At 43.6% G+C, this 24,129-nt stretch overlaps 1 protein-coding gene across 1 annotated transcript in view; it reads left to right on the top strand.

The window, feature by feature from the left end:
- Nucleotides 1–24,129, top strand: part of ADGRA1 (adhesion G protein-coupled receptor A1) — a 1,280,537-nt gene that overhangs the window by 193,862 nt on the left and 1,062,546 nt on the right. The window lies entirely within an intron of this gene.

The following is a 24,129-nucleotide window of genomic DNA, read 5'->3' as shown; positions in this document are numbered from 1 at the left end:
CATGTTTGACAGTGGGGATGGTGTGTTGAGGGTGATGAGCTGTGTTGCTTTTACGCCAAACATATCGTTTTGCATTGTGGGCAAAAAGTTCGATTTTGGTTTCATCTGACCAGAGCACCTTCTTCCACATGTTTGGTGTGTCTCCCAGGTGGCTTGTGGCAAACTTTAGACGAGACTTTTTATGGATATCTTTGAGAAATGGCTTTCTTCTTGCCACTCTTCCATAAAGGCCAGATTTGTGCAGTGTACGACTGATTGTTGTCCTATGGACAGACTCTCCCACCTCAGCTGTAGTTCTCTGCAGTTCATACAGAGTGATCATGGGCCTCTTGGCTGCATCTCTGATCAGTCTTCTCCTTGTCTGAGCTGAAAGTTTAGAGGGACGGTCAGGTCTTGGTAGATTTGCAGTGGTCTGATACTCCTTCCATTTCAAAATGATCGCTTGCACAGTGCTCCTTGGGATGTTTAAAGCTTGGGAAATCTTTTTGTATCCAAATCCAGCTTTAAACTTCTCCACAACAGTATTACGGACCTGCCTGGTGTGTTCCTTGGTCTTCAAGATGCTCTCTGCGCTTTCAACAGAACCCTGAGACTATCACAGAGCAGGTGCATTTATACAGAGACTTGATTACACACAGGTGGATTCTATTTATCACCATCAGTCATTTAGGACAACATTGGATCATTCAGAGATCCTCGCTGAACTTCTGGAGTGAGTTTGCTGCACTGAAAGTAAAGGGGCCGAATAATTTTGCACGCACCACTTTTCAGTTTTTTATTTGCTAAAAAAGTTTAAAATATCCAATAGATTTTGTTCCACTTCACAATTGTGTCCCACTTGTTGGTGATTCTTCACAAAAAATTAAAATTTTATATCTTTATGTTTGAAGCCTGAAATGTGGCAAAAGGTTGAAAAGTTCAAGGGGGCCGAATACTTTCGCAAGGCACTGTAGTACATTAAAACAGGCAATGAGGTGGTGATACCATTTGTCCTCGCCGCCTGTCTATTGGTCTCTGAAGAGTGATCAGAATGCAGATTGCACTTCAAACAGCAAAGCAGGTGTAAACAAACCCAAAGTCACACAAGATAATATATCCTTAAAGAGATTGTAACCCTAAAAAATAAAAATAAAGAAATAAAAAATAAAAATAAAAAGAGATCCCGTTCCTTTAAAGCAGGTTAAACAGGATAGTGCTTGTGCAGTATAATCTGTCCCTTTCTATGCTGTAAAATCCTGGTTGATCCTGCCTGTTCCTGTGTCCCTCGAGGGGAACTGATCATGGTAATCATGGCTGCTGATCCATGATACCATGGTCAGTTTACATGTGTCTGTCATACCGTGATCTCTCCGCTCTCCCCCCTCCCTGTCAGCTGCTGTTTGTGTGCGATCTCATCCCCGCTTCTCCCCCCATGCCGTTATTAGTAGCTGGCAGTAAAGTCAGAGTAAGATTACTGCCAGCCACTCTGTTATACCAAGGTATGCTGCACAGTGTAACATTGTAACATTGTCAAGACAACAATATGGGACTCTCCTTTACCTCTTTGTGTGACCCAGACAAACTAGCCTTTCTAGACCTAGAACTATGCCACGAAGGTAGTGATATTTATGCCCATAACTATACAAAACCTACAGCAGGAAACTCTTATTTGCATTACCAGAGCTGCCACCACCCTCGCTGGGTGCAGAACATACCTAAGAGTCAGTTATGTCGCCTTAAGCACAATTGTACCCACCAAGAGGACTATATCTCACATAGCAATAGGCTTAAACTAAAATTCTTGGAGAAGGGGTATCCTGAGGCATTGGTTGAAGACGCCTTTCTACACTTTTTGGACAAACCCAGCCGCAACAATAACACAGATCCCCAACCCCTCAGGTTCACCACGAGGTTACACAATCAATTCAGGCAGATGGAACGCATTCTACACAGACACTGGCCAATCCTCCTTGAGGACCCACACCCAAGTCTTCCCTGACTGATAGGCCCAAAGTCTCCTATAGGCAAGCTAAAAATGTTAAGAGCAATATTGCCCCTAGCAAACATAAAGTTACTCGTCCCCAAAAGTCTCTCACCTTTCTCGATATTAAGGGGATGTATCAGGGTCACAAACCCCTATGCCTCACATGCAAACATGTTCAGCATGGACAGAAAAGCTTCACCCTCAAAAGCTAAAACCTACACCTTTCAGGGATTTTTTAATTGCTCTACTGAGTTTGTGGTGTACTGCCTCTCCTGCCCATGTAGATTGTTGTACGTGGAACGCACCATACGGGTCCTTAGGGTTAGATTTGGTGAACATCGTAGATTTGTGGAGGGTGGGATTGATAAGCACAGTGTCCCCCGACACTTTGCAGCAGGCCCGGACTGGGACAAAAAATAGGCCTGGGCATTTTGCATTGAGCAGCCCATGACATGTTAACCAGCCCCTTCCCCACTCTCCTCCCTGACAGATCCCCTGAGAGGGGGAGGGGGAACCCCCCAGAGGATGGGGGGAGATGGAGAGCATGGGGGGCAACGGAGAGCATGGGGGATGTGGAGAGCACAGGAGGGAAGCGGAGAGCGTGGAGATGATGTGGAGTACACGGGTGGGCAGCGGAGAGCATGGGGTGGCAGAGAGCATGGGGGGAGGTGGAGAGTATAGGGGATGGCAGAGAGCATGGGTGGAGGCGGAGAGTATGGGGGATGGCAGAAAGCATGGGGGGAGGTGGAGAGCATGGAGGGATGGCAGAGAGCATGGAGGGGAGGTGGAGACTATGGGGGGGTGGCAGAGAGTATGGGGGGATGGCAGAGAGCATGGAGGGGAGGTGGAGAGTATGGGGGGATGGCAGAGAGCATGGGGGGAGGTGGAGAACATGGGGGAATGGCAGAGAGCATGGGGGGGAGGTGGAGAGTATGAGGGGATGTCAGAAAGCATGGGGGGAGGTGGAGAGTATGGGGGGATGGCAGAAAGCACGGAGGGGGAGGTGGAGAGCATGGAGGGATGGCAGAGAGCATGGGTTTAGGTGGAGAGTATGGAGGAATGGCAGAAAGCATGGGGGGAGGGGGAGAGTATGGGGGGGTGGCAGAGAGCACAGGGGTGGCAGAGAGTATGGGTGCGGTGGAGAGCCCAGGGGGGAGCAGCAGGATAGGAGGAGGGGTGGGGGCGGCTGCATATAGAAGAATAATTCTCTCCATCCTCCTCCTGCAGTCTCTGAATGTCTGCTTCTCCTCTACCTCTTGCAGGCATTCTGCTACTGCAGGAGGAAGATAGAGAGAATTATTCATCTATATGCAGCCGCCCCCACCCCTCCTCCTATGCAATTTACATGGAGGGCTGAACTCACGTGTTCCCTTCCGGCATTTCTCGACAGAAGACCGACTCCAAGGTGTCTGCCCTGGCTCCTTCTCCCGGCACTGACGAATGACCTATACAGGCGGCCGTGCAGCTGCACAGAGGCCGAAGGCGTCTCATCTAGCTCCTCCCCCTAGTACCGATGGCTGAGCTTAACTGGCAGCCGGGTGGCCGAGGAGAGGCTGGATGAGCAGCGCAAGCTCAAGCCTTGAGCCCCGCAAGGACCCCGCGGCCCACCGGGCAAGTGCCCAGTTTGCCCTATGGCCAATCCGGGCCTGCTTTGCAGATTACCACAATCAATCAACTGATGGTCTATTTCTTTGGATTTTGGAAGCCATACCCCGATCCCTCCCCATAGCTGAGCGCTCTAAGCGATTATGTGAGAGGGAGTCATTTTGGATTTATTCCCTCGATATGTTAATGCCAGGGGGTATGAACAAAGAAATTGAGGTTCATACCGTCCTATAATCTGCCCTTACTGCTACAATGAGCCTTATAACATTTCCTTCATTAGTACACTGGTCACTTTACCTTTATGTTGTCACTATATTACTAGTTTATCCTCTAGAGATCAGCGCTATAGCCGAATGACGGCTACAGCGTGGACCTGCTTTGCCGGGACTACATCTATTGACGTCGTCCCGTGCACGAGCGGCCTGTGCGCCCCCTGAGAGGCGTGCGCGGTGCGCTCTGCGATCAGCGAGTCTGAGACTCACCTGATCACGGATCGGAGAAAGGGGTCGATCCCAACCCCTTACCACGTGATCAGCTGTCAGCCAATGACAGCTGATCATGTGACACAACAGAGCCGGTAATCGGCTATTTCTTGATCATACATCACGGGACACAGGAGCTCATTACATAGTGAGTTATATAGTTCACTTCTGGTGATTGGACACTGGTTAACCCCAATTGAGGAGAATTCCTCCCCTATATAACCCCTCCCATATGGGAGGCATCTCAGTTTTTTCGTCAGTGTCTATGGTGGTTGGTCACGTAAAACACTAGAACACCTGAAACGCCTAGGTTGGATTATAAACCTAGAAAAGTCATCCCTACAGCCTGCTACCAGGTTGGAATACCTGGGTGTGTTTATCGACACCGCTCAGGGCAAGGTGTTTCTTCCAAGGCCAAAAGCCTTGGCCATCGGGGATCTGGTGCGCCTAATTCTGGGCAGGAGATCTTCCCCCATTCGGTTGTGCATGAAACTTTTAGGGAAAATGGTCGCTCCTTCAAGGCCGTTCCATTTGCCCAGTTCCACTCAAGGCCTCTGCAAAGATGCATCCTTGCGGCCTGGAACAGGAATCCCCAATCCTTGGATATTCCTATGCGTCTATCCCCAGGGACACACAGGAGTCTCGTCTGGTGGTTACAAACGAATTTGCTGAAAGGCAGAACCTTTCTTCCTCTTCCATGGAAGGTTATTACGACAGATGCCAGCCTGACAGGCTGGGGAGCAGTGTTAGAGGAGACGTGCTCACATGGGAAATGGTCTGCGATCGAGAAGCTATTGCCCATAAATGTCTTGGAGATCCGGGCAGTTTATATGGCTCTCATAAAGTGGTCTTCCAGACTACGGGGTCTCCCTGTTCGGGTTCAGTCCGACAATGCCACAGCAGTGGCCTATATCAATCACCAGGGCGATACCAGGAGTCTGGTAGCGCAAAAAGAGGTGAATCGCATACTTGTCTGGGAAGAAAAGCAGGTTCCATGCCTTTCTGCAGTCTTCATTCCAGGAGTGGAAAATTGGCAGGCGGATTTTCTGAGCCGCCAGCAGTTGTGCCCAGGAGAATGGGCTCTGCACCCCGACGTGTTTTGGGACATAATTGCTAGTACACCATTCATATAAATACATTCAAAGTCGGGAAACATCAGAGTTTTTATACAATATTATCAACAATTAAAATAGACTTTTTCATCTGGTTTTGGTCTTGGCACTTCTTCCTGTGTTTCTGAGGTTTGAACTACTTTTGTATGCCCATCGAGGGAAGTCTTGCTGTGTGGGAGCTACTTTGCCAGAGCTTTTGAGCTTGTTTGAAGCTCCTGGTGCTTAGTGTTGGGCTGAGCTCTGACTCTGAGGAGGGGAGAAGGAACCCTACTCTGCAAACACATGCCTCTGGGAGCCAGCACCAGGACTCAGTGAGAGGACACCTGTAGATGGCAGAGGTTAACAGTGCTGGAAGGAGGGTTGCAGGGGTAAGCTGTACTGGAAGAGGGTAGCAAACAAAGGATAGGAGATCAGCCTGGCAGGGGATGCAAAGGTGAGCAGTGTTGGAAGATTGTGGCAGGGGATACAAAGGGGAGCAGCATTGAAAGAGGGTGGCAGTGGGTGCAAAGGTGAGCAGTGATGGAAGAGGGTTGCAAGAGGATTCAGAGGTGAGCCATGTTGGAAGAGTGTGGCAGGGCATGCAGAGGTGAGCAGTGTTGCAGAATGGTGGCAGGGGATGCTGAGGTGAGCGGTGTTGGAAGAGGGTGACAAGGGGTGAAAGGAGAGCAATGTTGGAAAAAGGGGGCAACTGTATTCAGAGATGTGCAGTGTTGGACAAGGTTGGCAGGGCATACACAGCTTAGCAGTACTGGAAGAGGGTTGCAGGAGGTAGAGAGGTGAGCTGTAAGGTCGCACGGGATACAAAGTGAGCTGCATTGGAAGATGTTTGCGGGGTAATTCCTGGTGTTGGGGGTACATACTTACATACTTACCGATTTTCAGATGCTGTATTTTGGATTTTGGGGTAGCATCGGGGGGAGGGGCTCCCTCTCCATCTGCACCATAGAACCTCCACCCCTGCTCCATCCCTTACTCCACCCTCTGTCCTTTGTTTTGCCAGAACGAAAGTTCCATTCCTAGCTGTGACAGTGCTGTGTGTGAGAGCATCCTATAAGAGTGCTGCGTGTGAGAAAATAAAAGACACACTGGGGCTCATTCACAACAGGTGCAGTGGTGCACAGTGCTGACTTGCTCTAAGAAAAGGCAAAAAGCCTTATTTCCTGTGAGGGCAGTTTAAATTCATGCATGCAAGACTTTTTTTAAATACAAAGTTAAATCATCATGTTGCAACATCACTAAACACTTGTGAAATCTCAATAAAGTTCTGTGAAAAAAAAAAGAAAACAGTGAGAGCCAGTATTGATGTAATGTGTCCTCCTACCGCACACAAGTGGCTCTGTGTTCAACGAGGCTCGCTGGTGTGAACCCTTACTGTGAAAGAGAGACAGAGAAGGACTACCCTAAGAGAGCGCCCCAAAGTTGGAGAGAGACTGTCCAGTGATGATACCTTGTAAGACAGAGACACTATGCTGTGAGTATACGCTCTGGACCCATTTTACACTGGCTTCAGCTTGTATAAGAGCAGTGTGACAAAGCATTTGCAGAGCTTTCACACGGTCAGAAATTCCGATGGAAAATGTCTGATAGGACCGTGTAGTCAGATAATCCGACCGTGTGTGGGCTCCATCTGACTTTTTCCGTCGGAATGTCCGACCAACAAAGTTTGAGAGCTGGATATAAGATTTTCCGACAACATGATCTGATTGTAGAGAATTCCGATCGGACAAAGTGCCACGCATGCTCAGATCAAATTACGAGACCAAAGCTATTGGCTACTAGCCTGAACGTAGTCCCGTCATAACGAATGAACGTCATCACCTTCCGAATGATCGGATTTTCCAATAACTTTGCCTGACTGTGTGTACGCAACACCAGTTTCGGACAAAATCCGTCGGAAAAAATCCGATGGATTTTGTGGTCGGAATGTCCGACCGTGTATACAAGGGCTTGAAGCTTGTGGAAAGCCTCCTGAAGCCTTCTAGTAGCTTGCTTAAAGTGGCATTAAATGCTACCATTAGGATCTGTATTAATGTTTTCAACATTTGCAAACTGGAGATGAATGGTACTTTGAAGAATTTTTACAAAACTTGATGAAAGCTCTGCAAATGCTTTGTCAAAGCTTACTGTTCATATTCAAACACAGGTGCATACAATAAAGCCCCATACACACTATCAGATTGTCTGCTGAGTTTTTCCTTCAGATTTACCAAAACCATGTAGTGCAAGGGCCTGCCTGATTGCATACACATTGAAACGCCTAAGGTTTGACCTCATATTATATGGTTTTGGTAAATCTGAAGGAAAAACTCAGTACAAAATCTGATAGTGTGTATGGGGCTTAAAAGACCAAAAATGCACCACTCAGCACTATGGATGATGAATCCTCTTTGGTGTTTAGATGGCTATATTACAACCTATAGTCCCTTGAGCCTAAGTAGCAGCTACTGAAAATAAACAAATATGTAAAACGGATGATGAAAATAAAAGATGCAAAGAAAATGCAATTTTAAAACATCATAGCAGCGCTTATGTCACTATAAATTTCCTATGTCACTTAGAAACTATTTCGTGTACACAAAGATAATAGGATAAATGAATGAACTGAACAGTCCATGGAAGTGGTTTCAAGTGAGGAAAACACAAGTTCTCTTAAGGTGGAAAAAAGGAGAAAGTTCATCAATCCATGCACCAAACCCCAGGCCTGTCACCAAGTGAACCGAAACTCTCCCCTTTGAGGATAAACTCACCAGAAAACTGGTAAACTCAAGCATTCAGAATACACTTTGTGCTTCCACTTCTCAAGGACATTCACTGGTTATCTGTGTTTATATGAGATAAGATCAGCTCCAAAATATCAGGGTCATGTGGAAAAAATAAGATTCACATAGCGTAATCCCATTTAAACTTTTATTGAAGTCCTTAACATGGCCCCCTTACGAAATAAATGTACCAGATAAAAATGTTTAAGAAGCATATAAGCAAACCATAATGAAGCCACCAACTGCCAGCAACAAGGGAACCCCTGCGTCAACGATTAACGTTGTCGGTGACCCGCAAACGACACTTTTGGGTATCGTGGAGAGCATGCACCTGATGCCCTTTGACAAAGTCAGAAGTGACGAAACGCTTCAGGACGTGCTCTCCACGATACCCGGAAGTGAAGTTTGCTCTTATACAAGCTGAAGCCAATGTGAAGAAAGAAAGAGTATTCTGTTTGATGGAGGAACAACGTGACCATCCTAGGAAAGTGGCTTGTTTAGACTTTTTTTGTCAGTGATTACATGTGATAGTTCCCCCCGGTGATTAAAAACCTAGCAAAATACTGCCCAAAGTCACTTAAGGTAATTAATGCATGTCTGCTTCCAAGCTTGTGTGAAATTGCCGTGGAAAGGAGGCACAAAGTGAATTTCCCCATAACTACGAATCGGATATGATTTTACAGTGGGCACAGTGAACGATGAAGGTTGATTAGTGTTAGCACACTTTGCACTTTGGCTTTGGTTTATTAAATAAGCCCATCATTATAAATAAACCCCCTCGTTCTGGAACTCTGGAAAATAAAGCACAGTTGCAAAGAATTAATTTTACAAAGTGCTTTTAAGTACATTACACTGCCTCTCCTCCCCCGCACCATATTTCCTTTTGATGATTGAGTGATGCAAATATAATTCCTATGGGATAGATTATTGGAAAGTGCACAAAAAGAATAAAAAGAATAAACATAATAACAGGGGAGAAATGAAAGCAGACAAATAAATTGTGAATGCTTGACTCCTTCAGCCTCCCCTGTGGAAGCATTTTACATGTCTTAATTTATGGAGAAATTGTCCTATTGAGAAAATTATAATCATGTAATCTTGGGTAGAGAAAAATGTATTTGCAGACAAAAGGTTGCCTCTAAGAATCTCTGTATAGCTTTCTGACTGGCTTTATTCTGGCAACCAATTATTACCCCTTCCCCCATTTCTCTTCCGTTTTATTTATTTTTTTTGTTTAATTTTTTTTTTTTTTTCTCGCTGTCTTGGTCCTTGTTGGAAGTGAATAGATAAACTGTTACAGTAGCCAGGAACAAGGGCAATGTCTGTGAACTATTCAGACACAGCAACACTGCAGATAGTGTTCTTCCTTGTAAACAGAAATTATCCACATGTAAAATTCCCATCATTAGCCGGGTGCATTGAACTCCTCACTGCAACCAGATTGGCTACAATGGATTTAGTGTGTTGAGCTGCAGCCAGATATTGAAGGATGCTGATTTTTGGGCTGCCCTTTCCCAGAGTTATCAGACCATGGTTGGATTAAAGTACAAAATATCATTCTGTGGGTTATGAATATGATCCAAATGCTTCTAAAATTCCATGGGGCCCTGGTACAGCATCAGAACGGAGGCCAATCATATGATTCCAAAGTATTGGGTCTCATTCAGCCTAGAACAGCTGTCATGAAAATTGTATTTTAATAACCGTATATGTACAATACTTGCAATAATAGTTTTCAGCTTGCAAATTCCTTTTTCTATTTTATGGGCCTACATTTGCATTGTTTCCACACTGACAGAATGACCAAAACAATCAACAAAAGTAAATGTGACAAAAGTTGGGACAAACTGTAACACTGCGAGTCGTACTTTCAATGGCTTATTTTTTATATTATTATACATTTAGATTTTTTTTGTATACATTTTTTTTTGTGTCCAAATCAACAGTGTTGACATTGATATATAACAATTAAGTGCATACATATGTAATTGGTCAATTTTGTACAATAATAATGTAATGACTATTTGCAAAATGGGGAAACATCAAATTTAAGAGGATCCTTTACATGAATGTTTCTCATTTGCAGTCCACAAGTACCCCCAACAGGTCATGTTTTCAGGATTCCCCTCAGATGAAACGGCTGTGATAATTACTAAGGCATTGAAACTGATCAAATCACCTGTGCAAAATAATGGATAGCCTGAAAACATGACCCGTTGGGGGTACTTGAGGACTGGAGAAGCATTGCTTTACATGGAGCACAGTCATGTCATAATTTAAAAAGGTAAAGGACCCTCATGGTTAGTAATTTGATTAATTTCCAAGATAAATAAAATACATCCAAGCAGTGGAAGTACAAGCCAGAAGAGTAAAGGGGTTGGTGGGGCTGAAGAAGAATAGATGAGAAGGAAATGTAAGTGGTAATGTAAGTGGGGTGGGTAAGAAATAAATGTTTGAGGGGTATATAATGGGTGGGGTGTGCCAGGGGGTGCAGTGGGTTAGTAGTAGTAAATGGTTAGATGGACAATACTGAGTTCTCAAATTGTAAGGGTTGAGAATAAGACATCCAGGGTTGCCAATTAGAAAGAACATAGCATTAGCATATATTGGTCAAGATAGCTGTAAATTTTCCATTGACCAAGGTTTTTTTTTTTTTTCTAGACACTAGAACAAATATTAAAGAAATGTTACAGTTACATATTTGGTATATGAGATTTTTGTAAAGCAGGAAGAAGAGGCAGTCAGGTAGATAGTGTGTAAAGGGAGGCAAGGCAAGGTGTGGGAGAAAGGAAGTGAGCAAACTAGGCACCCCCAAGTTAAAACAAAAATGGGCTCAGTGTCGAAACCCAAGGGATTGAACCCCTTGTACCATGGGTACCAGATTGCTGTGTATTTATGCATTGTAACTGAGATTTTGACCTCAGTTTTTTTTATAAAGCATCACTTGAGTAGATCAAGATCTTGTTTTGGCAGACCTTGGCTATAGTTTAATTTGCTGCTGTAAGGATATGTTGCATTAGATTAAATTGAGATTTATGTAGTTTGAGTGGTTTAGGATTATTGCGCTGGTGGTAATTTTGCTGATCCCAGCAGGAAAATCGCTGTTGCAAATTGTTGGGCATTGGACAGGATCACCAGGTATGAAAGAAAGTACCAATTTGTCCATTTGGTAACATTTGAAGCTATTGCTTTCAATGTGCAGACATCTCTGGAAATGTTATAGTAACCTTGGTGTGTAGGGATGAGCTGAACACCCCCTGTTCAGTTTGCACCAGAACATGCGAACAGGCAAAAAATTAGTTTGAACACGTGAACACCGTTAAAGTCTATGGGACTCGAACATGAATAATCAAAAGTGCTCATTTTAAAGGCTTATATGGAAGTTATTGTCAAAAAAAGTGTTTGGGTACCTGGGTCCTGCCCCAGGGGACATGTATCAATGCAAAAAAAAGTTTTAAAAACTGCATTTTTTTCGGGAGCAGGGATTTTAATAATGCTTAAAGTGACCCTTCAGGTCTGGTATGGATTTTATGGGGAATCCCACGCCAAATTAAAAAAAAAATGGCGTGGGGGTCCCCCTAAAAATCCATACCAGACCCTTATCCAAGCACGCAACCTGGCAGGCCACAGGAAAAGAGGGGGGGTGAGAGAGTGCTTCCCCTCCTGAACCGTACCAGGTCACATGTCCTTAACATTAGGAGAGTGCTTTGGGGCAGCCCCCCAAAGCACTTTGTCCCCATGTTGATGGGGACAAGGGCCTCATTCCCACAACCCTTGCCCGGTGGTTATGGGGGTCTGCGGGCTGGGGGCTTATCGGAATCTGGAAGCCCCCTTTAACAAGGGGATCCCCAGGTCCTGCCCCCCGTGTGAAATGGTAATTAGTACCCCTACAATTTCACAAAAAAAGTGTCAAAAATGTTGAAAATGACAAGAGACCTTTTTTGACAATTCCTTTATTTAAAGTCTTCTTCTTTCCATCTTCTTTGGGTCTTCTTCCTTCTTCTTCCTTCGGTTTCTTCCTCCATCTTCTTCTTCCTCTGCTTCTTCCTCCGATCCTCTGCTTCTTGCTTTGGTGTTCTCGTCCGGCATCTTCCTCTTACATAATGGGTGACCCCTCCCCCTCTGACATCACAGGGAAAGCCATAGGGAAGTCCTCGTCAAGTCCCTGTGGGTCAGAGGGGGCGGGGTCACCAGGTGGCCCCACCCTCCATTATATAAGAACTGTCAGAAGAAGAGAAGCATCACACAGCAGGAGCCTCCCATGGATGTGGAGCGGCCCAAGAACGAAGCGGGGAAGAAGACGCCGCGGAGGAAGATGTCGGATGAGAACACCGGAGCAAGAAGCAGAGGATCGGAGGAAGAAGCAGAGAAAGAAGAAGATGGAGGAAGAAACCGAAGAAAGAAGGAAGGAAGAAGACCCGAAGAAGATGGAATGAAGAAGACTTTAAATAAAGGAATTGTTAAAAACTGTCTCTTGTCATTTTAAACATTTTTGACACTTTTTTGTGAAATGGTAGGGGTACTTTTGTACCCCATTACCATTTCACACATGGGGGGCCGGGATCTGGGGGTCCCCTTGTTAAAGGAGGCTTCTAGATTCCTTTAAGCCCCCTGCCCGCAGACCCCCACAACCTCCAGGCAAGGGTTGTAGGGATGAGGCCCTTGTCCCTATCAACATGGGGACAAGGTGCTTTGAGGAGTACCCCAAAGCACCCTCCCAATGTTGAGGGCATGTGGTCTGGTACAGTTCAGGAGGGAAGAGCGCTCTCTCGTCCCTCCCTCTTTTCCTGCCAGGTTGCGTGCTCAGATAAGGGTCTGGTATGGATTTTTAGGGGGACCCCCATGCCATTTTTTAAAAAATTTGGGTGCGGGTCCCCCTTAAAATCCACACCAGACCTGAAGGGTAGGGTCCGGTATGGATTTTGAGGGGGGACCCAATGCCATTTTTTTTAACGTTTTGGCGCAGGGTTCCCCTTAATATCAGATATAATACCAGACCTGAAGGGCCTGGTATGGAATTTCGGGGGACCCCCATGCATTTTTTTTCTTAATTTTGGTTCAGGGTTCCCCGTGGGGAAATCCCCATGCCGTTTTTATCAATGAACTTTTATGTTTATTGCGGACCGACAATTCATTATAGCTGTGAGTAGTTTTAAATTACTTTTTTTTCCTTTAGCAGTGTCATTTTGCTGTCAGACTGTTCTAAACATGCGCCCCTTTACAGGCATACTATAGACACCCCCCAGGTACGAAATTTAAAGGAATATTACACTTTTATTGTTTGACTTTAAGCATTATTTAAATCACTGCTCCCGAAAAAACTTCAGTTTTTAAAACTTTTTTTGCATTGATACATGTCCCCTGGTGAAGGGCCCAGGTCCCCAAACACTTTTTATGACAATACCATGCATATAAGCCTTTAAAATTAGCACTTTTGATTTCTCCCATAGACTTTTAAAGGGTGTTCCGCAGCTTTCGAATTTGCCGCGAACACCCAAAATTGTTCGATGTTCGGCGAACTGGCGAACAGCCAATGTTTGGGTCGAACATGAGTTCAACTTGAACATAAATCTCTTCGCTGTTGGTGTGTACTGTTTTGGAAGTGTTTGTATATTAAGGGTTATTGTTATAGATCCTGTAATATCAGTGCTGTGCCACCCATAAGGCCAATAGAGGTGGCCTCCTCAAGCGCACTTACGGAGGCCTAGTTGGTGGTACAGTAGCACTCAGTGCATGTTCTGCCCTTGGACGGCAAACCATGATTGTGATTTTTTTTGTGCAAATGCCTGCATCCTAGCACCAAAGATGCTGAGGAGCCCAGGCCACCAACATCCTAGCAACTGGATGGGGGGTTGGATAAACAATATCCCCCTTAGGCAGCGCAGCATAGCCCTCATTCAGGGTCACACATAAATCCTTAATTCTTAAGTTTATATGCAACTTGAAGCTCAAGTGTTAGAATTCTGTGTAATAAAGGAAGTTTCACAGATATGTACAATAGTAACATTTTGTTTGTAACAGAGCTGAGCTCCTGGAGTCACCTTGCAGGCCCTTGGTTCCTTTTTGTCCGGAGTGTACCTTTAAGCTACTGCAACAATGTAGCACTGACGCTGAGCAAATATTAAACTTGGAACAGCATACACACAGGATGAAGCAGCAAAAAGAATATATTAATGTCTCAAGTATTATACAAGGTGAAAATCTGACAGTTAAGCACTGACAAGGTTTCCCTAGAGAGTCGCAATGTCAGATTTCCCCACATCTATCTCAAGAACATTCAATATTTTATTTTTTATTTTCTGCCTCACGTTTATGTCCAGACCAGCGCTTTTCCAGTCTGGAATCTCCTTCAGATAATTGTCTTCTGTATTTTTTGATCCGCAAGCAATGACAGAAAAAGGCAGATGCATTTGTGAATGTTCGTATAGTGAAATGAACCCATGTGAAATCCATTTAAATATACAGAAAACCTTGGGTGATGTTCCACTGAAAATGTATATAGAGTTCACATGTGGTCACTGGGACAGGCTGGAACCCATAGAAGACACTTTTACTCCATGATTTGATTTAATGCTGCTCCGTTCCATTCCAAGATATCAGCTGGATTTAGATTGTCATGGATCGAAGGGAGGCTAGAAGAGGGAAGCGAGAGGAGGAAAGAAGACAACAAAAAATAATTGCTATCTTGTAGGCACTCCTAGTTGCAACATGTGGCCAAACCTCCAGCTAGCGGCCTATAGTAATATGAATAATCTTGGGCCAAATTGTTTAGCCAGTTTCTGGCCCAGGCACTCAATGCAGACCTTAGTGTCTGCCACACTTGCACTGATGGCAGGTTTTAAACTCCAGTTCTGAGCACCCTTGATTCATATCCTTTACAATCTATTTTCATGCTTGGATCACGCTATCTCACAGGGCCTTGTGTTTTCCATGTACTTTTAGGTTAGGGATCAGCAGGTCCAACCATACACCCGAGGCCCATGAAACACAGGGGCTCAGGTCACACGGCACGTGTTCCCTTGTGGGGTCTTCTTTCATGGCCTGGAGGGGACCTCTTCCCTTAACCATCAAAAGTTCCTAGGTTGATCAGGTGTGGACTAATTACTTCAGGTTACACTCCCCTGATATTGACAGGACTTTATAAGTTACACTCCCATCTAGGTTTCTGCATTGATTACCCATCTGACATATTATGAGTTTACCCTGCCATTATTTGACTGCCTGCAGCAATTACACCCACTTTATATGCTTTCGGAGACTCTTCTCATTTTCAGAATGCTTTACTTGGAAACAAGTGTTAGTTGCAACCATATAACATATTGCTTGAACAGCATCTAGCAGGTACAGTCCCAGAGATATTGCTTAACTCTTGCTTACCACACAGGTGGTAGAGTTATAGTCCCATAAGGTAGTAGACAGTCCAACTGTAAGGGAAACGAGTGTCCATAAGAAGAGTAGGAACTGTTCCAAGCACGAGGTAAAGTGGCAGATTCATACTTGTAAAACACTTATGTAGAGCCCTGCTCCTAATGAGCAGATGGTATTATTTTTCAAATTTAGTTGTCTGAAGCTGCAGTTGGGCTCAGGCTAATTATTCCAAAAAGTTCTGGTTTCTATGCCAGTCCAGCTGGGTTGCACTGGTTCCCACTTGACCGTAGGTGTCGCTGTCACTGTCGGTAAGTGTGGAAATGCAGCAGGCTGGATGTATTGAATACCACCTCTTGCTCGGAAGTAGCTCAGTGGGAGTGGTTTTCCTGCTGTGCATTCTGGGAGAGGGTATTTAAGGTACAGATGCCATTTTTGGTGGTTCTTTTTCCGGGGTCCGCTATCCCGACCTCATGGCCCTCCTGGCCTGGGGTCTGTGTCGCATGGTCCTGCACCTCGGGGCCGGCTGGCTCGAGGCTCTGCAACTGAGAGGATAGGCCCGGAAAAGTCTTGGGGCCTACTGATCCAGGGGTGGTCCTGTGCTGTCTCGCCTGCAGGGAGAGGCCAAGAAAACTGGAGGATCCAGGGAGGACTTTTCTAGGAAAGGATCGAGCACAAGGCTGGTATCTCTGGAGGAGCCAGGAAACTCAGTTAGAGGACGCAACCCGGATCAACACCCATACAGTATTGCCGGGTCGGCTGAAAGAAAACTGGCACTGTATGGCAGTTCTTTAAACCTCTCAAGATATCTCAAGAATGCCTTAGTTTAATTGACAAGTCTGTGGCAGAGACTTTGTTGAGCATCTCACCGGCTGCTAGGTCAAGTGAGAGGGGCCTATCCGGTGGTTGCTGGATCCAGTCTGTGGAGCTGTTTGTCCTCTGGATCTGACCAATACCTCTAACCCGCAATTACCAGGTACCTGAACTCCCCTTAACCCTTTGAACCTCTATTGAAGGATTTTGTGCTTATCCTGAATTAATGTTAAAAAAGGACTAAGTGTTGGATTCAACATTATTTGGGCTACTTTCCAACGGGACCCCTGTGATGGAGAAGCGAGCAGGTGAGGTAAGGGTAAGCCAAAAAAAACGCCAACAGCTCCTTCGGGGGTCAGGGCTACACTTACAATACTGTTTCCATTGTTAATGGTGCAAGAGGAGTGTTGCAGTACTTACAGTATGTTACTGGTGCATAGTAACTTCTCATATAGGATCTCCATTCTCACTTTTCCAACTACATGCATTAGACCACAATACCAAAAGGGGAAAGTGTACACATGCATCATCTCAGAACTATATCTTGACTTTCCTTCCTCCTCTCAGGCCCCAAGCAGAGAAGCCTTCCTGAATAGTTGTGATGCAGAAGCTCTCCCTGAAAGGGGCGTCATATGCATTTTTCTACACTGCTATATAATAATGCTGCATAATAGTGCATACTTTAAATCAATCATAAACCAACCTATTTATTTATTTTATATTCCTTGAGGCAGACAGTGCATATAGTGTACATATATATATATGTTATACAAATTTAGGAAAAGGCGGACTTACCAACAAAATAGTTCTTAAACATAAAAGGGAAAAACATTACAGAAAGATTACCTAAGTATTTATTAAATAGTTAGATAACAATATAAATAATACATAATTTATATAATTATATAATTTACTCTGATACCCCTAACTATAATCTAGTGGAACCAATTACCTTCAGAAGTCCCCTAATTAGTAAATAGAGTCAACCTGTGTTTAATTCAGTCTTAGTATAAATACAGCTGTTCTGTGAGGCCCTCAGAAGTTTGTTAGAGAACCTTAGTAAACAAACAGCATTATGAAGGCCAATGAACACACTGCTCTATCCATCATCTTAAAATGGAAAGAGTATGGCACAACTGCAAACCTACCAAGACATGGCCGTCCACCTAAACTTACAGACTGGACAAGGAGAGCATTAATCGGAGATGTAGCGAAGAGGCCCATGGTAACTGCAGAGATCCACAGCTCAAGTGGAAGAATCTATCCACAGGACAATTATTAGTTGTGCATGCCAAAAATCTGGCCTTTATGGAAGAGTGGTAACTAGAAAGCCATTGTTGAAAGAAAGCCACAAGAAGTCATGTTTGCAGCTTGCGAGAAGCCATGTGGGGGGCACAGCAAACATGTGTAAGAAGGTGCTCTGGTCAGATGAGACCAAAATTGAACTCTTTGGCCTAAAAGCAAAATGCTTGATGTGGTGGAAAACTAACACTGCACATCACCCTGAACACCCCATGCCCACGTGAAACACAGTGGTGGCATCATGTTCTGGGGATGCTTTCCTTTAGCAGGGACAGGGAAATTGGTCAGAGTTGATGGGAAGATGGATCGAGCCAACTACAGGGCAATCTGTGAAGAAAACCTGCAGAGGTTGGGGCAGAGGTTCACCTCCCAGCTGGACAACAACCCCAAACATACAGCCAGAGCTACAATGGAATGGTTTAGATCAAAGCATATTCATGTGCTAGAATGGTCCGGTCAAAGTCCAGACCTAAATCCAATTGAAAATCTGTGGCAAGACTTGAAAATTGCTGTTTACAGACACTCTCCATCCAATCTGCCAGAGCTTGAGCTATTTTGCAAAGAAGAATGGGCAACAATGTCACTCTCTAGATGTGCAAAGCTGGTAGAGACATCCCCAAAATGACTTTCAGCTGTAATTGCAGCGAAAGGTGGTTCTACAAAGTATTGACTCGGGGGCCTGAATACAAATGCACACCACACTTTTCACATATTTATTATTGAAACAAATTTCGAAAACCATTTATCATTTTCCTACCACTTCACAATTATGTTCCACTTTGTGTTGGTATATCACATAAAATCCCAATAAAATAAATTTATGTTTTTTGTTATAACATGACAAAATGTGGACAATTTACAGGGGTATGAATACTTTTTCAAGGCACTGTATGTATGTATGTATGTATGTATGTATATATATATATATATATATATATATATATATATATATATATATATATATATATATATATATATAAATATAATATATATATATATATATATATATATATATATATATATATATATATATATATATATATAATATATATATATATATATATATATATATATATATAAATATACAATATATATATACAATATACATATACAAATGTGTGCATTTAGATAGATAGACTGTATACAGATATACTGTACATTATTACAATCCTAACCACTTCAATATTGGGCACTTTTACCACCTTCCTGCCCAGGCCAATTTTCAGCTTTTACCTCTGTCACACTTTGAATTACAATTGCGCAGTCATGCAACACTGTACCCATATGAAATATTTACAATTTTTTTTTTGGACAAATAGAGATTTCTTTTGGTGGTATTTAATCACCACTGGGTTTTTCATTTCTTTTTTTCTAAGTAAACAAAAAAAGACCAGAATTGTTGAAAGAAAATAATTCAATAAAAAAAAATATATATATATATATATTATTATTTTTTTTTTACATGCTGTCACCAGTTTTATTCATTTTTTTTCTAAGAATATTTTTTGGCACACTTGATCAGAATCCTAGTAACACTGTACTACGCTGGGGAAGTGGTCAGGATTTTTTTTTTTACGCAATATGATTGCCAATGCCAATGAATTTCATTGGTATAAGCAACAATTTTACTGAATGAAACTGTTTCAGTGTCTTTTGTTGTGTGAGCTGTGATTTGTCAAAGCTAATCACATGGTACAGATAGGCTGTGATTGGCCCTGTATGTACCATTTGATCACTTTGACCAATCACAGCTAACAACACAAATGTATACAATGGATGGCATTCATCCATCCAATGGAAGCCATCCATTGTTTACAGCTGTCATGTGATCTGCTGTGATTGGTCACAGTGATCACATGACACTGTCACAGGGTCAGCATAGCAGTAAGTAATTGGCTGTGTCCTATGGACACAGTTGGTGACAGATTGGGCCGCTAAGCGGTGCCTTCTGAGAGGACGTCATATGATGTCCACTCTGAAGCAGGAAATTTCCCCCTGGCCTTCAATCTGCTATAGGCCAGGCAGGAAAGTGTTAAAGACATCAATCATGCATCAAGTAATTGAGAGGGGTCTGGCTGCAGACTGGTGCTCCACTCTAGACAGGAAACATGTGGGCTCCACTCAAAGTTTTTTTTTTTGAATCACCTTTAATGCAACAAGCAACCAATAGACACAACTCAAGTAAGTGGAGGTCACATGTTTCCTGTCTGGAGTGGAGCTCCAGTCTACAGCTACATACCATTGCACGCAAGCAGTGATCAGACAGCAGTGAAGGAGTTAAAGTGATTGTAAAGGCTTGTTTTTTTTAATTTAAGAAATAACAAACATGTTATACTTATCCCCTCTGTGCAGTTGGTTTTGCACAGAGCAGCCTGGATCCTCCTCTTCTTGGATCCCTATTTGCTGTTCCTGGCCCCTCCCCCCTATCAAGTGCCCCACAGTCAGCAGCTTCCTATGGGAGCACTAGAGCCAAGTCACAGCTCCATGTGTCCATGTGGCTGATTGACTTTGATTGACAGCTGCAGGAGCCAATGGCACCACTGCTATGTCTCAGCCAATCAGGAGGAGAGTCCCGGATGGCTTAGACATTCGTTGACATCGCTGGAAAGAGATGGGGCTCAGGTAAATAATTAGGGGGGTGCTGGGGAGGCTGATACGCACAAAAGGTTTTCTATCTTAACGCTTAGAATGCATTAAGATTAAAAACAAAAACAAAAAAAAATTCTGCCTTTACAACTCATTTAATTTTGTGGAAAATTTAAAAAAGTAAGGGGTGCTAAAGGGGCATTTATTGTTGTTATTCAACGTGTTCTCTTTACAGGAACACTTAGAATTAAACATTTTTCCATGATTGCAGCGCTCAGCTCTGTGTGAGTTGCTGCGACAGGGAGATCGGACCTTGTCAATTCACAATGATTGCTGCACTGGGCACTCCCATTAACCCCCAATCGCTGGTACCACAGGCAACATTAGTGTGATGGTCAGTGGCAAGAATGTCCCTTAAACTTGTGGTCACTGGGAAGAATTATCTCCTTATGCTGTGTACACACGGCCGGACTTTTTCAACAGAAAAGGTCCGACGTATTCGAACAATTCGACCGTGTGTGGGCTTCATCGGACCTTTGCTGTTGAAAAATCAGACGGTCTTTAGATTTAGAGCATGTTTCAAATATTTCCTACGGACTCCAATCCAGTCGACAAATCTGTTTGTCTGTATGCTAGTCCGACGGACGAAAACCAACGATAGGGCAGCTATTGGCTACTAGCTATGAACTTCTTATTCTAGTCCGGTCGTACGTCATCACGTTCGAATCCGTCAGACTTTGGTATGATTGTGTGTGTCTAAGTCTGTTTGTTCAGAAAGTCCATTGGAACACCGCCAAAAGTCTGTTGGGAAGGACGTCGGACCTAGTCTGCCGGAAAGTCTGGCCGTGTGTATTACAGATAGCTAAAATAATTAATGCTGTCAATGGTAACTTTCTCAACCTCTGGAGGAACCCTGGTTGAGAAACCCTCTGATAAACACTCATTAGGGATGAGCCAAACACCCCCCCGGTTCGGTTCTTACCAGAACTTGCGAACAGGCAAAAAATTTGGCAGAACACGGGAATACCGTTAGTCTATGGGACATGAACATGAAAAATCTAAAGTGCTCATTTTAGAGGCTAATATGCAAGTTATTGCCATAAAAAGTGTTTGGGAACCTGGGTCCTACCCCAGGGGACATGTATAAATGCAAAAAAAAAAATTTTTAAATGGCAATTTTTTCGCGAGCAGTGATTTTTTTTTAATGCATACAGTGAAACAAAAGAAATGAAATATTCCTTTAAAAATCGGGCCTGTGGCGTGTCTATAGTATGTCTGTAAAGTGGCGCATTTTTCCCGTGTTTAGAACAGTACCACAGCAAAATGACATTTATAAAAGAAAAATTGTCATTGAAAACTGATCGCGGCTATAATGAATTGTCGGGTCTCGACAATATAGATAAAACTCATTGAAAAAAAGAACATGGGTACCTCCCCCAGTCCATTACCAGGCCCTTTGGGTCTGGTATGAATATGTACGTGCGACTCAAACATCAGGCTCATCCCTAATGCCCTGTACAGACGGTCGGAAATTCAGACGAAAACAGTCCAATCGGATTATGTTCAGATTATGAAAATCCGATCGTGTGTGGGCTCTATCTAACTTTTTCCTTCGGAAATTCAGACAGAAAAAGTTTGAGAGCTGGATCTAAAATTTTCCAACAACAAAATCTGATCTGACTTTTTCCGATCGTTTGTAGAGAATTCCGACGGACAAAGTGCCACGCATGCTCAGAATAAATTACAAGACAACAGCTATTGGCTACTGGCCTCTACGTAGTCCCGTCGTATGCAACAAAAGTCACCGCGTTCAGAACGATTGGATTTCCCGAAAACTTTGTCTGACCGTGTGTATGCAACACAAGTTTCGGCAAAAATCCGTTGGACAAAATCAGACAGATTTTGTGGTCGGAATGTCCGACCTTGAGTACAGAGCATAACACTCATAAATAAGCACATATCCATTAAAAAAACAAAATACGTCCCTCTCACTATTGCTACTTTCCCTGCGGACTTTAAGAGACCAGTTCCCTAGATTGGAGCAGCATTCAGGCATGTAGGCAGCAAGAGAGGCAAACACTCTATTTATTCTTCACAGATATGTGCTTACTTATGCGTTTTTAATTAAGCGACAGGGTCCCTTTAACCACTTAGGGACCGCTTCCTGTACATATACGTCAGCACTTTGAAGAGGGATATCTCGGTAACGGCAGCAGCTGCTGCCGCAACCGAGATATCCATCTTTACAGGGGGCGGACCTGTTTACGATAATGGTGGTCTCCGTGGCGGGTTCGCCTCAAGATCACCGTTATCAGCGGCGGGAGAGGGATAGCTCTCCCACGCCCTCCACCGCTTTCCGGAGCCTTCGGTAGTGGCGGAGGCGATTGGGTCCTTTCCTGTGCTGAGTATGGAGACGAGTGAGGCTAAGATGGCCCCCACTCGTCTCTATACCATAGGAGGGCGGAAGCGACGTCAAAACGTCACTTCCGCCCATACCTCTTAAAGGAACATTTTTTCAATGTCATTTTTTCAAATGCCATTTTTATTTTTATTTTTTTATTGCATTTAAGTCCAAATCTGAGATCTGAGGACTTTTGACCCCAGATCTCATAATTAAGAGGACCTGTCATGCTTTTTTTCTATTACAAGGGATGTTTACATTTCTTGTAATAGGAATAAAAGTGATCCATTTTTTTTAAACAGTGTAAAAATAAATAAAATCAAGTAAAATAAATAAGAAAAAAAAATAAAATTTTTTTTAAAACACCCCATCCCGACGAGCTCGCGCGCAGAAGCGAACGCATACATGAGTAGCGCCTGCATAAAAACGGTAGTCAAATCACACATGTGAGGTATCGCCGCGATCGGTAGAGCGAGAACAATAATTCTAGCCATGGACCTCCTCTGTAATGCAAAACATGCAACCTGTATAATTTTTTTAAATATCGCTTATGGAGAATTTTGAGGGTAAAAGTTTGACACCATTCCACGAACAGGCACAATTTTGAACCATGACATGTTGGGTATCAATTTACTCGGCGTAACATTATCTTTCAAAAAAGTGTATTTTTTCCAAAAACAGGGCGCTTGTAAGACCGCTGCGCAAATGCGGTGTGAAAAAAAGTATTGTAATGACCGCCATTTTATTTTCTAGGGTGTTAGAAAAAATATATATATCATGTTTGGGGGTTCTAAGGCCGCGTACACACGGGCGGACTGTTCGCCCAACTTTGTCCGCTGAACAGTGTTTCAGCGGACAGTCCGCTCGTGTGTGGGCTTCAGCGGACAGTTTCAGCGGACAGTCTGACGAACAAAGTTTTTCGGAATTCCCGTAAGACAGTCCGCTGAAACTTGGTTTGAGCGGACAGTCCGCTCGTGTGTTGGCTTGTTCGTCAAACTAAGTTCCGCGCATGCTCAGAAAGGATTTACACGCCGAAGGTTGCATTGCAGTGTATAGGACGTCGTTTTTCTAGTCCCGTCGTACGTGCCGTTCACGTCATCGCGCACGCTTTCAGCGGACTGTTCGTTCATCGTGTGTGGTCAAGTCCGCTCATGCAAATTTTGAGCGGACTGTTTGTCGGATTGTTTGACAAACTAAGTTGGGCGAGCAGTCCGCCCGTGTGTAAGCGGCCTAAGTAATTTTCTAGCAAAAAAAACCTGTTTTAAACATGTAAACACTGAGTCTGAAAAAGAGGCCTGGTCCTTAAGTGGTTAAAAAACTGCCTGCATTTTTGATGGATAGATATAACCAGCTTCATTGGTGGGGAATCCAATATGGCTGCCAATATTTGACTATTCTTTTGGAGACCAAACAGTTCAGAAAGGGTATGATTTGGTGCTTTATTCACTTACAAGTCATAACAGCAAGACACGAGGAAACATCCTATGTACTGTAGTGTGGTTTCCCCTTTTGTTAACCTTGAAATAACCTGCTACATTGTCAAGAATGATTTTTGTCACATCTCAACATGGCCACTGCTTTAGGTACCAGAAATCAGCCGCCTGAAAAGGCCCGGCTAGGATTGGTGCAACAGTGTGACTGTCACATCAATTCTGACTCTTTATTGTTATTTATTCTGCATTTCATATTCAATGGTAAACTGAAGTGAATGTCAATTGATGCTTTGCTTGTTGTTCATTTA

The sequence above is a fragment of the Lithobates pipiens genome, unplaced genomic scaffold, assembly GCF_037356315.1.
Source record: "Lithobates pipiens isolate NorthernLeopardFrog02 unplaced genomic scaffold, aLitPip1_a1.2 Scaffold_25, whole genome shotgun sequence".
Classification (NCBI taxonomy): Eukaryota; Metazoa; Chordata; class Amphibia; order Anura; family Ranidae; genus Lithobates; species Lithobates pipiens.
The sequence above is the reverse complement of the archived record's forward strand: the minus strand, read 5'-3'. Positions and strand labels throughout refer to the sequence as shown.